Genomic DNA, 12,645 nt, shown 5'->3' on the forward strand with positions numbered 1-12,645 from the left:
GGCATCTTGGCTCACACGAACGAGGGTATATCAGTCAGGGTTCTCCAGAGAAACAGAACCGATAGGATGTGTGTGTGTGTGTATATATACACACATATACATAAATACACATTGTGTATAGAAGTATGTGTGTGTATATGTGTATACATACACACATAAGTAACATATATACTTGCATATATATCGTATATTTATATATATTAATACACACACACATAGATATAAAGAGATGTATTATAAGGAATTGACTCATGCAACTATGGAGGTTGACAAATTCCAGGATCTGCAGTCAGCGGGCTGGTGCCCCAAGAGAGGTGAGGTGCCAGGCTGAGTCTGCAGGCCTGAGAACCAGGAGAGCTGATGGCGTGATTCTAGTGCAAAGGCTGGCAAGTTCAAGGCCCAGGAAAAGCCAATGCTTCGGTTCAGGTCTGAAGGCAGGGAAATGTCCCAGCACAAAGGCAGTCAGACAGGCAGACAGGAGGAACTCCCTCTTACTCCAGGGAAGGTCAGTCTTTTGTTCCTAGTTGGGCCTTCAGCTGAATGGATGAGGCCCACCCATGTTAGGAAGGGCAATCTGCTTTACTCATCCTACCAATTTAAATGCTAAACTCATCCAAAGCACAGAAACAGTCAGAATAACATTTGACCAAATATTTGGGTACCCTGTGGCCTAATCAAGTTGACACGGATTAACCATCCCCAAGGGCAACTTTAGGGATGCCAGAGAACAAGACTACAAGGGCCTGGGTCCCTATTCTACAACACTCCCATACCAGCTCTGTGGCAGGAGAGAGAAATAAACGATTTTGTATAAGCCACTATTATTTTGGATTTTGTTACAGCATACTGCAGCTGACCCTATACCTTAACTACAGGGTCTCAGTGTAATTTTCACCCAAGAGGTGTGTTCACCACAGCTGTCCCACTTTATGGCAGAACTCAAGTGTTCTAGAAGATTCCCCCAAATCCCTCCTGTCCATCACAGCAGGACCTGCTCTTCATAGGTCCTTGTTCCAAGGGGCAGGACATGAGAAGGAGGAGCTGCCCCCCATGGGTATATTCGTGGCATCCTAGTGTATTCCACACTCAGTGGATTTTTTGAAAAACCTTTCCTATATTCAACAAAATTATTTTCAGTAATAATCATGAAATGAAACTAATAATAAAGTACAGAAAAGAAACACAAAGAATAAAAATGTTCTTATATTGAACTCTCTCTCTCTCTCTCTATATATATATATCAGTCCAATAAAAAATAATATTTTAGGTAAACAATTTTCTAGTAATTAATAAGTGAATTTTAATAAAACCCAAACATTTGCAAATGGAGCAATTTAGGCCATACTAAATTGCACCAATGATGTTATATTTTTATCTTTTGGAAATATTCTTTACTTTTAAAACCATTAGCAATTAAAATTTTTTAAAGAATAGTAAATTTTAATTTTAAAGATTTTTTAAAATTAAGCAACATATTTCATGTATTTAAAAAAAGAATGAATAAAAGGATTTAGGAATTTTTCATCGTTGTCATCATTATTCGCATCTGTGGCATTATATTTAATCAACAAGTATCTGCCAAGATATTTGTTCCGTGCCCAGCGCTATTCTAGGCCTGGACAATGAGCAGAAAGCAAAACAGAAATCCCTGCCTTCATAGAGCGCAGTTCTAATGGGAGAGACATGGGCAAATATGGGAGTGAAAAGTGCCCAGAAGAAAACTAAGTCAGAGTCAGAAAGTGGGTGGTGACTGGGGTGCTGTTTCTGCAGGAGGCGTCAGGGAAGGTCTCTGTGAGGAGGGGGCAGAGGAGCCTTGGACCCCATTTCCTACTCCCCCAGCGCAGGGTGTCAGGCCCCCTGGAATTCAAGACCACAGGCCCTGAGCTGAGCACCTGTTACTAGGAGTGATAAGCACAAATGGACCATTGTGAAACCCAGGGTCTGACTACCTCTGAGTTCAGACACACAGTATGGGGAGACGCAGGGGAGGGAAGAGACAGCCACTGCCCTCAAGGGGACGGGCAGGCACAGGAGGGAGGGCATACGGCACGCACCCAGGAGCAGAGGCACAAATACCAATTAGCATGAAGCAACGTGTCCATCTGTCAGGCAGACTGCACGGGAGAAGGGGGAGTATCAGTGGTGTCTATGGTGATTCCACACCCAAGTACGACCCACATGTCACAGGCTTCCTCATTCAGGATGTAAAAAACGTGGTCCCACTAACCTGAATGCCTAAATCTCAAGGCTCCCAGCCCCCAGTTGCTGGTGGCACAAAGATCAGTTTTTTAGGGCGTTGTCACTGCTCCCATAGAGTCCTAAGACTCTCAGGGAAATCCCATGTTGGGCTCAGAGCCCCCCTGGCCTCGTTCTCCTCACCCACCACCCAAGTCCCAGGGCCAGCAGCATCCCTGAGGCATTACTTCTAGGGCTCCTTTCTACTGCTGGTATCTTGCCAGTGCCAAGTCCACTGACACTGTGGTGAAGGCCTAGGTCGGAGCCCGGGAACTCGGCCCCTGAACTTGCCAGCCCTGGGGAAGCCAAAACTCGGTACTGTCGCCCTGGCAAAGTGAAAAGGGAAATGCTGCCAGCACAGAGAGAAAGACAAATGTTCTCCAGTTAGTCAAGCAGCAATTCCACTCCCCTGGACAGGGTTGGGGGATGGCCTCCACCACGGCCCCCATCCCTGGTGGCCATGCCAGAGCTGTCACAGTCCAGAGCAGGCTCTGCTCCAATAAGTCCCCCCACCCCCCCACCCCGCTCCCCTGCTTCTCCCCCAGCGGCAACGCTGACTTTGCAAGCCAGGAACATGTGTCTGCTCCCTCAGTCACGGGCGGGCACACGGCAAGGGGCCTGAACACCCACATGTTATGGATATTTCAGTTCATGGACACACATAGCTCCTTTATCTCAAACCATGCGTGTGTCAGCGAGGGGCTGGGGCAGGAGGCTGGAAGCCTTACCACACCCCTCGGAGGTCCGGGACCAGACACTAGGTCTGGCTTACTGATACCTTTGTCACTCAGGTGAGTTCATTTTGAGTGCCCCTGACATTCTCTCCTGTTACCTGCTTTCCTTTGGGTCTCATCCTTCCCACTGCTCCCTCCAGCCCCCATCCACCGGACATGTTTGTGTCCATGCCCCAAGAGCAGACGAGATTTGTCTTTTAATCCCTGGAAGGTCCCTGTGCCTTCACATACATGTTGGGAGAACCCCCCCCCAAACAAGACCAACGGTCAGAAACATTCAACCCCAATACGAGGAGCGGTGGGACCGAGTCCCAGCCGATGCCAAGATGCTCAGAATGCCCTGTTGCCCATGATGTGCATTTAGTTTACAAAGGGGAAAGTTGCCAAGTTCGGTGCTACCATCTTGAAAAACAAAATGCCTTTATGGACAATTGGTTGAATATACTCTGGCCTGTGCACACAGTACCATGTAGCTATAAAAAAAGAAAGAGGAAATCACTATGAATTGATATGGAGTGATTTCCAGATGTTATTGGGTGAAAAAAGCAAAGTGCAAAAAAGCGTCTGTGGGATGCTATCTTTTGCGTGAGAAATAAAGGAAAATAAGAAAATGTGCATAGATCAGCTTACAATTACAAAAGAAACACAGGAAGGGTAAACCAGGAAATAATGAGCTGGATTGTGTACAGGAAGTGGGAAGGAATGGTGCTAGATGGAATAGCTGTGTCCCCCCTCCCCGATTTCATGTGTTAAACCTAATCCCCAGTGGGATGGTATTAGGAAGTAGGGCCTTTCGGGAGGTGATGAGGCCGTGAAGGTCGAGACCTCAGGAACGGGAGAACCCAGCAAAAAGAACCCACAGTCTATGAACCAGGAAGCAGGCTCTCACTAGACTCCAAAACCTGCTGGTGCCTCCATCTTAGCCTGCCAGTTCCAGAACCGTGAGAAATAAATCTCTGTTGTCTGTAAGACACTCAGTCCGCGGGATCCTGTTAGAGAGCCTGAGCAGACGAGACAGATGGGGTGGAAGGGTTATGGGAGAAAACAGTACCTCGGAGTGTGTCTTTTTTCTTTCTAATAGTTTTGACTTTTGTAAGCATGTCAGTAGTCTACAAATTCCAAAAATAAATGAAAATTAATAAGAATGGGGAGAAAGGAAAAGACTGAAACAAATGAGCCTAATTATATTTGGAGTGAGGATTATAATCACATTGAAGGGGGGGGAGAAGAGAAGGAACTAATCCAGGTAACTTATAAAAGTAGTTCTTGACTATTTACCCTTAATCTGGGGCAGGATAGGGTGTGTGTGTGTGTGTGTGTGTGTGTGTGTGTGTGTGTCTTGAGGTGTGTGTTTTGGGGTAAAGTGCCACGGTGTATGTAACTTACCACAAATGATTCAGAAAAAAACTATGTATGAGCATATATACATATAAAACTCTGTGTTCATATAGTGTGTGTGTGTGTGTGTGTGTGTGTGTGTGTGTGCGTGTACACACACACAGAGAGAGAATAAAGAACAAAGTAGATGGCATAAACTGTCAACAACAGGCAAATCTGGGGCGCCTGGGAGGCTCAGCCCGAAAAGCATCCAACTCTTGGTGTTGGCTCAGGTCATGATGTCAGGGTTGTGAGACCAAGCCCCGTGTCAGGCCCTGTGCTCAGCACGGAGTCTCCTTGAGGGTCTTCCCGCCTCCTTCTCCTTCCCCCCTGTTCCTCCTCCTGTGAACTCATGCTCCTTCTCTCTCTCGCTCTCTCTCTCTTGCTCAAAAAATAAATCAATAAAATCCTTAAAAAAAATGGTTAACTCTAGGGAGAGGAGGGTTAGCTTTCTATTAAAATAAATACAGTCTGTAAATCTGGGTAAAGGATATGTGGATGTTCTTATTATTATTTTTAGTTTTGCGATGTTTGTGAGTTTGAAATTCTTTGCAAATAAAACGCTTCAAAATACCCTTAAATTTGCTTTGCACTTGACTTTTTTTTGGCATGCTCCAGTGGGCTGGTACTCGTCCTTCTCCCAGCAACCCCATGAGGCGGCAGGACACGCATTGCTTCTCTACGTCCCATTCCACAGTGGAGGCACGAGAATGCTGAGCCACTGGCCAAGTATTACCTCCTGTCAAAAGGGCCGGGGACCCTCCCCCCAGGTGTCAGGCGTCGGCTTCCTCCTGTGACAGCCACACACACTCTCCCATCCTATCAGAATCCATTACGGTTCCTGCTAGTAATCTCTCTGGGAGGTAATGTGTTCCATAATTCTATTTCCGTAAGTTTATTACTCAGGTCTTTGAAACCCAATGCATGAATCCGTTTCTTCACTGTTCCCCCAGCCCCAGTGTCCCCTCCCCTGGCACTCCAGGGGTCCCTCATTTGTTCTCCCCAGGGCTGGGACACACATTTACCTCAGAACAGCTTGCATATTCTGTCCTTAGGTCCTATTTGTTTCTGTTTGTCTCCCTAAAGGGCAGGGACCAAGTGTTGTACCTGTGACCCTCAGCCCGGAGCTCTGTGCCCGGCCCTGAATGCTTGCCCAGTAAGTGGCTGCGGGGATGAATGAAACCTCCTCTTATTTGACCCAAACTCACCTCAATCAAGTCTCAAAGCGAGTCTTTCATCATGGAATTGGAATTAAGCAGGATTCGAGTTAACACTGTCTTGGCTGGCTTACCTCCGCAGCTCCTTTCTCTTTCTTGCAGGGGGTGGACATGAAGGGCGACTCCAGGCCACAGGGAAGCAGAATGGCCCCCCATTCCCCAAATACAATAGGGAAGAGCTTCTTAGTGAAAGTGGTCCAGAGGGGAGCAGAAAGCACCAAGTTCAGGGGACGGAGTGGACAGAGGAGTAGAAATCTGAGGGCGGTCAGTAGGAACCTACCACTGACTGAGTCCCAGGCTCCACACGAGTCCGGGCTTCAGCCCTGAGGGAAGTGGGAATTTTGGTGGACCCACATTTAACACAGTCTAGGTGACACCCCCCCCCATGCAAGTAGCCCAGAAAGTAGCCCGAGGAAGACCCACTGCTCGCCCAGCTCGGGGACCGTGCTGGATACGTCCCTTTCTGAGTCGGCATGCTCGGGGGCTGGGGGCTATGCTCTGTGGTCTTCCCAGCACGGCTCTGTATGAAGCTCGAGAAGGTGGAACTTTCAAATAAGCCCCTGGATTTGAGACAAGGCTGAAATCTTATTTGAAGGGATTTGCTTTCGATTTCATTTTTTTAAATGCATTTTTAATAACAAGCCTATTCAATCAAAAAGGGGTATTTGACTGCTTGGAACAGCAGTGGGATCTCCCTCAATGTAATTTGGATCTTTTTCTAAACCCACTTCCTTTGATCCTGCCAGCTCAGATCTGTCTTCAGTCGGTAACTCACAAAGCCTGTTGTCAGTGGTGTGGACGAAACTCAGTTAGGAGTGTCCCTGAGTACATCTCCGGACCCATCCCCGTAAGGCAGGAGAGTAAGTTCCCACCCACTGGACACCAGCTAGGGACATCCCACAGATACTTTAAATGTTGGAGGGGGACGAACCCTGGGTGGTATGGGCCCAGCCCCTCTCACAGCACTGAGACCCACATGGCCATCCTTCTGGACCACCCACAGGGATGGACATGTTCCAGATCCTGTGGTTGACCTGTCCTGCCTCTCACAGAGCAGGAGGCTGGACATTCCTGGTTTTCTGAATCATTGAAGAAGCAATGAGCATTCTGATCTGATGGGCAAGTCCGGAGACTCTTGGATTACCACTCGCAAGGACGCCAGGGAGGCCAGAAGTACTGCTAACCTCGGGGGTTGGGCTGCTCCAAGTCAGCCTTGGTTGGGCCGTGGAAGTCAGTCGAAGGTCAGAGAGCTGGAGGCCCTGGACCTCGAACAGATCTGAGTTAGACACGGCAGTTTTGCTTGGATGTCTCCAGTTCAGAAGAGGGAGCTGTGATCTAGGCCTCTGCGGCAAGCATCAGTGTCCGAGTAGTTCAGTGGCCAGGGACAGGAGATGGAGGCAGGGCCCCACAGCACAAAGACAAGCTGCAGGCCTTGGGAGAACTTGACCAGGGCAGGAGCCTGGGTGTCAGAGCTGGCCCTGGCTGGCACTCCTAAGGCGGGGGCAGAAGATGAGGCAAGGGTCAAACCAAGACTGGCCAAGGCAGCCTCTTTGCTCATGGGTTCAAACGTGTGACACGTTCCGCTCAATGTTTTTCTAGAAATGTTCCAATCCTAGAAGAGTTTAGATCATTTGGTAATCATATGCGCCTTTTCCAGTTCCGGGACAAGGACAGAGTGAGGACCTCATCGAAATTCGATGTATTCTCAACGCAGTGGCCAGAAGAGCTCTCCTCTATCAAACCTCCCTGTGGCTTCCCATCACACCCCCACCCTTACAGTAGCTGCAAAGCCCAGGGTGTTCTGGCCCTTTACTTCTTGGACAGCATCCCCTGTGGTTCCCCCACTTTGGCCAAGCAGGCCTCCCTCCATTCCCCCAGCTCGCCAGGCCTGGGGGCTCCATGCTTGCTGTTCCCTCTGCCTGGGTCTGCTTCTCCCAGATGTCCCCATGGCTCTAGCCCTCACCTCCTGCAGTCTGCTGAAGCATCATCTTCTCAGATGCCCTGCCCACCCGATTTTAAATTGCAACACCACCACACTCCCTATGCCCCTCCCCTAGTGTAGACCTTATTCCCACCTGATGCACTCGGTGTTTAAATGATCTGCTTATCACCTGGCTCCCCCGGTAGAAAGCGAAGCTCTGCTATGGTTGGAAGTTTTGACTGTTTCACTGACCACTCACTCATGACAACTTAGAAGAGGGCCTGGCACACAGTAAATACACCAAAATAGCCATAGAACGAATGAAGATGAAGAAGGTGAACACTGCTGGCTCCTAGCTTGACCATCCGTGTCTGCCTGGACCCCCTATCTGACCACCTTCAAACAGGGTTCCTCCCCCAGGCCTCAGATTGGTCTAGCTCAGCTCCTGTCTCCTGATTTCCCTGCCTGCCTTCTGCCCTCTGCCACCGCCTAGGTCAATCCCGCCCCATCCCCATGATGGCCGAGGGGCCGAGACATGTGAGCCTAACCTCAGCATTTCCCCATTTCCCACAGCAGTGGGTCCACCTCTCCCTGTAACAACCACCCTTGATTTGGAGACTCAATTAAGCAACCCAGTCCCTCACGGCCCCTTTCAGGCAAAGCAATCCCAATATCATAAATATATATGTGTGTGTGTGTGTGTGTATCCTGGACCATGATAGGCAAATAAGCCATCAATTTGGTCACAGCAAGTGACCCTCTAGTCACAAGGGATGCCACGCCCAATAGAAGGCTTGTGTGGGCAGGCAGGCTTCCTTCCCAACAAAGGCCTGCCTTGTAACCCTCGGCCATGGGCCAACCCAGCCGAGGCCTCCTCCCCACAGACTCATCAGAAGGCCAACACAAAAACGAGCCCCTTTTTGAGCCTGCTCCCTAAATCAAAGGAACTTCTGCTTTCAGAATCATAAAGTATGTGACGACCCAAAAGAGAAATTCAGTAGACACACGTCCCATTCTGCCAGAGCAATTCTTTCAAGGCTCACCGACGTTAACATCCAGAGCTGGTGTCTAAACAGCCCCGCGCAGACTCAAGGATTCCTCAAAGCAGTAGAGCAAAACAGAAACACCAGCCATCTGTCTCTTAAAATCTTCTAGGAGGGGCACCCGTCACTGGGAAGCCACGCGAAGGCAGGTTTCCGGTGGGGGATGTGCCACACCGAGTTCTGGGGGCAGGATCTTTCTTGAAGCCTTCCCTTCACTGCTCTGGGTGGGAAGCAGGCGTAGGTCCCACCCACGGCCCGGCCCCCTCCACGTCCACTAGTCACAGCAGTGTGGGACCCCGAGGGAGCCAGAGAGCCTTGCAAGAATGCTGACCGGGGAGAACGGTTCCAGGGCCAGGGATGGCCCCAATCATTCTGGGCCAAATTCAGTTGAAATGAGGCACTTTTCAAAAACAATTTCTGGGTAAGTGGTGGAGAAAATAAGATCGCTCTGAACACATGGAGCAGAGAAAGGAGCAGCCCGACGAGTGTCGAGATGGGTCCTCGGCCATCGTGGTGGGGGGAGCCCGGACGACCGCTCCGTACACACCTTCGTGAAGAGGCACCGGCTTGGACAATGACTTGTGTGGGTTGTCATGACGATGAAATTGAAACTGGGATAAACAATAGCCACTCAGCCAGCAGCCTCACCTCCGAGCTGACCTGTCATTACGCCAGCAGCTGCCTGGGCCTCAAGCAGGCATCAGGAGCTGAGCACCTCGAGGGCAGGCTTTCATAACAGGTGGCCAAACATGAGGCTGGAAATCAACTGGGCCTTTTTGCTCCTTCTCGAGCTCAACTAGGGAATCCAGCGGCCTCCTAGAAAAGGTCCCCAGAGCCTGTGGAGGGACAACAAAACACAGGAAGTTCATGCGAAGGGCCCAAAGACCCACAGCATGCCAGCAGAGAAGGCCAAGAGCTGGGACCTCGTCCTAAGTTCAAAACCTCAGAAATCGCTGCTCACGGAGGCGGGTAGCACTTTTCAGGCTCAACAGGACTTCCCGGCATTCCTCACCAAAAGGACCGATGCAAAATTGAATTATTCTCTCTGTTAGAACTTGAAAATCTCTCTGTAGTTCCAAGACAGATGCAAATACGCAGTCCTGTGGCACTCTGTCCCACCCTCGCCGCAGGCTCTGCTTACATCAGACTCCCAGCCTCAGCCCCCACCCACATCTGCAGGAACTGAGCGCCAGGAAAGAGAATTAAATATGCCCCACAGGGCTCAACTTGGCTTTAAAAAATGGTATTGTTATTTATATTTAATAGAGGCTTCAGAAAAAGCTGCAAATCCTAGGGCATGGCAGAAATGTAAATGCTAACTGATTGTTATTCTTACAGAAACTTAGAATTCAAAAGTTTAATCATCCTCATTAGCATAATTTGGGTGACTTCAGTCCATAACCTTACCCTGGAGTTGATTATTTATGGCGCCCTGAACAGAAGTCGAAAATTAACTTTGATTTAATGTAACAATTCCATCCCCAGTATAATTCATAATGCAGATAACGTTTGTCAAAATAAATCAAGCTGCTTCGCCCATCTCAGAACAGGAAACCCAAAAAGGAATAGAAAGAGAATCCCAAATCTTTGGTTTCTGTGGTTGTTCCCACTCGCCCTTCCCCTCCTCAAGTCTGTGCCTGCCCAGGGACGGGCTTTGGAGTAGGCTGGGGGCGTCGGTGTGCAGAGAAATCTATGGATCAAGACAGACAGACCAGGTGGGAGTGGGGATCCCTCTGGACAGACATCTTGCTTCTCTTGAGGGTTTTATATCCAAGTAAGCAGCTTTCTTTTTTTTTTTTTTAAAGATTTTATTTATTTATTTGACAGAGAGAGAGACAGCCAGCAAGAGAGGGAACACAGGCAGGGGGAGTGGGAGAGGGAGAAGCAGGCTCCCAGGGGAGGAGCCTGATGTGGGACTCGATCCCAGGACTCTGGGATAATGCCCTGAGCCAAACGCAGACGCTCAACGACTGAGCCACCCAGGCGCCCCAGCAGCTTTCTGAGAAGACGCAATGAGAACACTTACCACAGGGGGCTAGTCTGATGGAAAGGCTGTGTGGGGAGAGCATAATCTAATGCTTTGCATGAGTTTGAGGTATACCCATCTATCCTGCATTCCTGCACTCCGTCCTCACCACAATGGCTAGGGCCGATGGACACTGAGGCCCGCAGAAGTTAAGCAACTTGTCCACATCCCACGGTTGGGAAAAAGCGGTGCTGGTCCCGGAATGCTGGTCTCCCGGCACCATCGGTCAGCAGCGGGGAACAAAGGAGCCTGGCTAAGCAGTCTGCCTCCTGGCCCAGGAAGGCAGAGTGCTTACACACCCCATCAAGGTCTGGGGGTGACAGTGGGAGACACTGCTCCCAGAGCAGACAGGAGACATCCTCAAGACAGCATCAGCTTGCCAATTTCCAAGAACTCAGAAGTGGCATTCACTACTCTTGCTTTCTAGAAAAACTCACAAGATGTAGGTTTCCCACTCATGCAGCCAAAAGGACTGTATAGAACCTTCCCCGAGGAAGGGGTCAGAGTCATGCCGGGATCGCCTTTATCCCACTTCACAGAAATTTGCCTCGGAGCTGTCCCACGCTCTCTGCCCAGGAAGAAATACCTTTTCACAGGCAGCACCAAGGAGCCGGGCTGGCGTGGCTGGGCAGGCTCTCCCTCCGTGCTAATTCTCTGTCTGGACTGCTAAAGCCACTCAGACGTGCCAAGTTTTAGTGGCAACAGGTTTGCCTGCCAGTAACCAGCATCCTCTGCTTTCTCTTGCAAGCACCTACAGGCTGGGCAGTGCCAGCGCCCCTGTCCCTGCCAGGCAGCACCGAGGCTCCCTCACAAGGGGCAGCAGGGCAGTGAGCCAGCAGCCAGAGCCTTGGCCAGTGGCTGGCAGGAAAACGACCAAACTCAGACGATGACATTTGGTTCTTTGGCTTCTGCGGTGGAAAGGAACTGGCCGAGAAGAGATAGAAGCTGTTGGCAAACTGTAAAGTTTGGGTTCTCTTGGTCCCAACTCAGCAGGGATAATAGTGAGCTGGCACGGCTTTTCCCTGTGTAAGTGCGTGCGCGTGTACGTGTGTGTGCGTCCTCATGCTTAATCGCATAGCTTTAACGGTTATCAAATTCAGACGAAACCAGGCCACCTGAAACTAACATAACTCTGTATGGTAATTAACCGGAATTAAAGTAAAAACTTAGAAAAAAAAAAAAAAGACAAAACCAGGCCAAAAGATGCGTTGTGAAACAAAGCACCCAGGACCTTGGATCAAATTGTGACCAATCTTAGATTGGGTCCCCATAATGCCAGAACAATGAATGGAGTCATCCAATTAGAACCACCAGTTGGTTCATCCAATTCAATAACAACCTGATCCCACCAATGGGAAAAAAAAAATGTCAGTTGTCAGAGGTTTTGTTGCCAAACACTCAAGGAGTTGGCTCTCTTTGATGTTTAACCAACTAAAGGTTAGGATGCTTTGGACCTGCCTCTTCCAGGGTGTCACTTTGCTGAATGAGAGGCCGCTCCTTCTTCCGTTTCTGAATATGCAACGTTAATAATAACAACGCACCCGGCCTGCATCTACCACCCTCCAACTCTCCATTCTGTTCTCCATATATGTTCTTCCAAGTAACCTTCACAACTCTATGAAATCAGTATTTTTATCATCCTGACTTTAAAGCCGAGAACACTGAGGTTCAGAGCAGTTAAGTAGCTTGCCTAAGGTCACACAGCTAGTAAGTGATATATTCAAGGCCCGGACCCATATCCATCCAGTTTCCCTCTTTACACTTGCTTACATGGACGCAATTGTCTCCCAACTAGATTGTAAGCTCATGGCAAAGGGATCTGGGGTCCCACATCTAAAACAGTGCCGGCATACAAGCACAGAGTTGGCTTTCAATGAATATCTAATAAGTCTGTAAATGATTGAATGAATAAATGAATGAACCCCATCATCACTATGTCATGACACCAAAGAGCTTCATAGCCCCACCCCCAACCTGAAGCCCCCAGCACAGAGTAGCTAAGGATGGGCATTGGGTTGTGACGCTCCTAGGGGGCAGGGGGGAGGTGTGCCCATGCCCTCTGCTCTCTGCAGGGTACAGGAGGGCAGAGACT

The sequence above is a fragment of the Ailuropoda melanoleuca genome, chromosome 8 (genome assembly GCF_002007445.2).
Source record: "Ailuropoda melanoleuca isolate Jingjing chromosome 8, ASM200744v2, whole genome shotgun sequence".
In the NCBI taxonomy this organism is placed as follows: domain Eukaryota; kingdom Metazoa; phylum Chordata; class Mammalia; order Carnivora; family Ursidae; genus Ailuropoda; species Ailuropoda melanoleuca.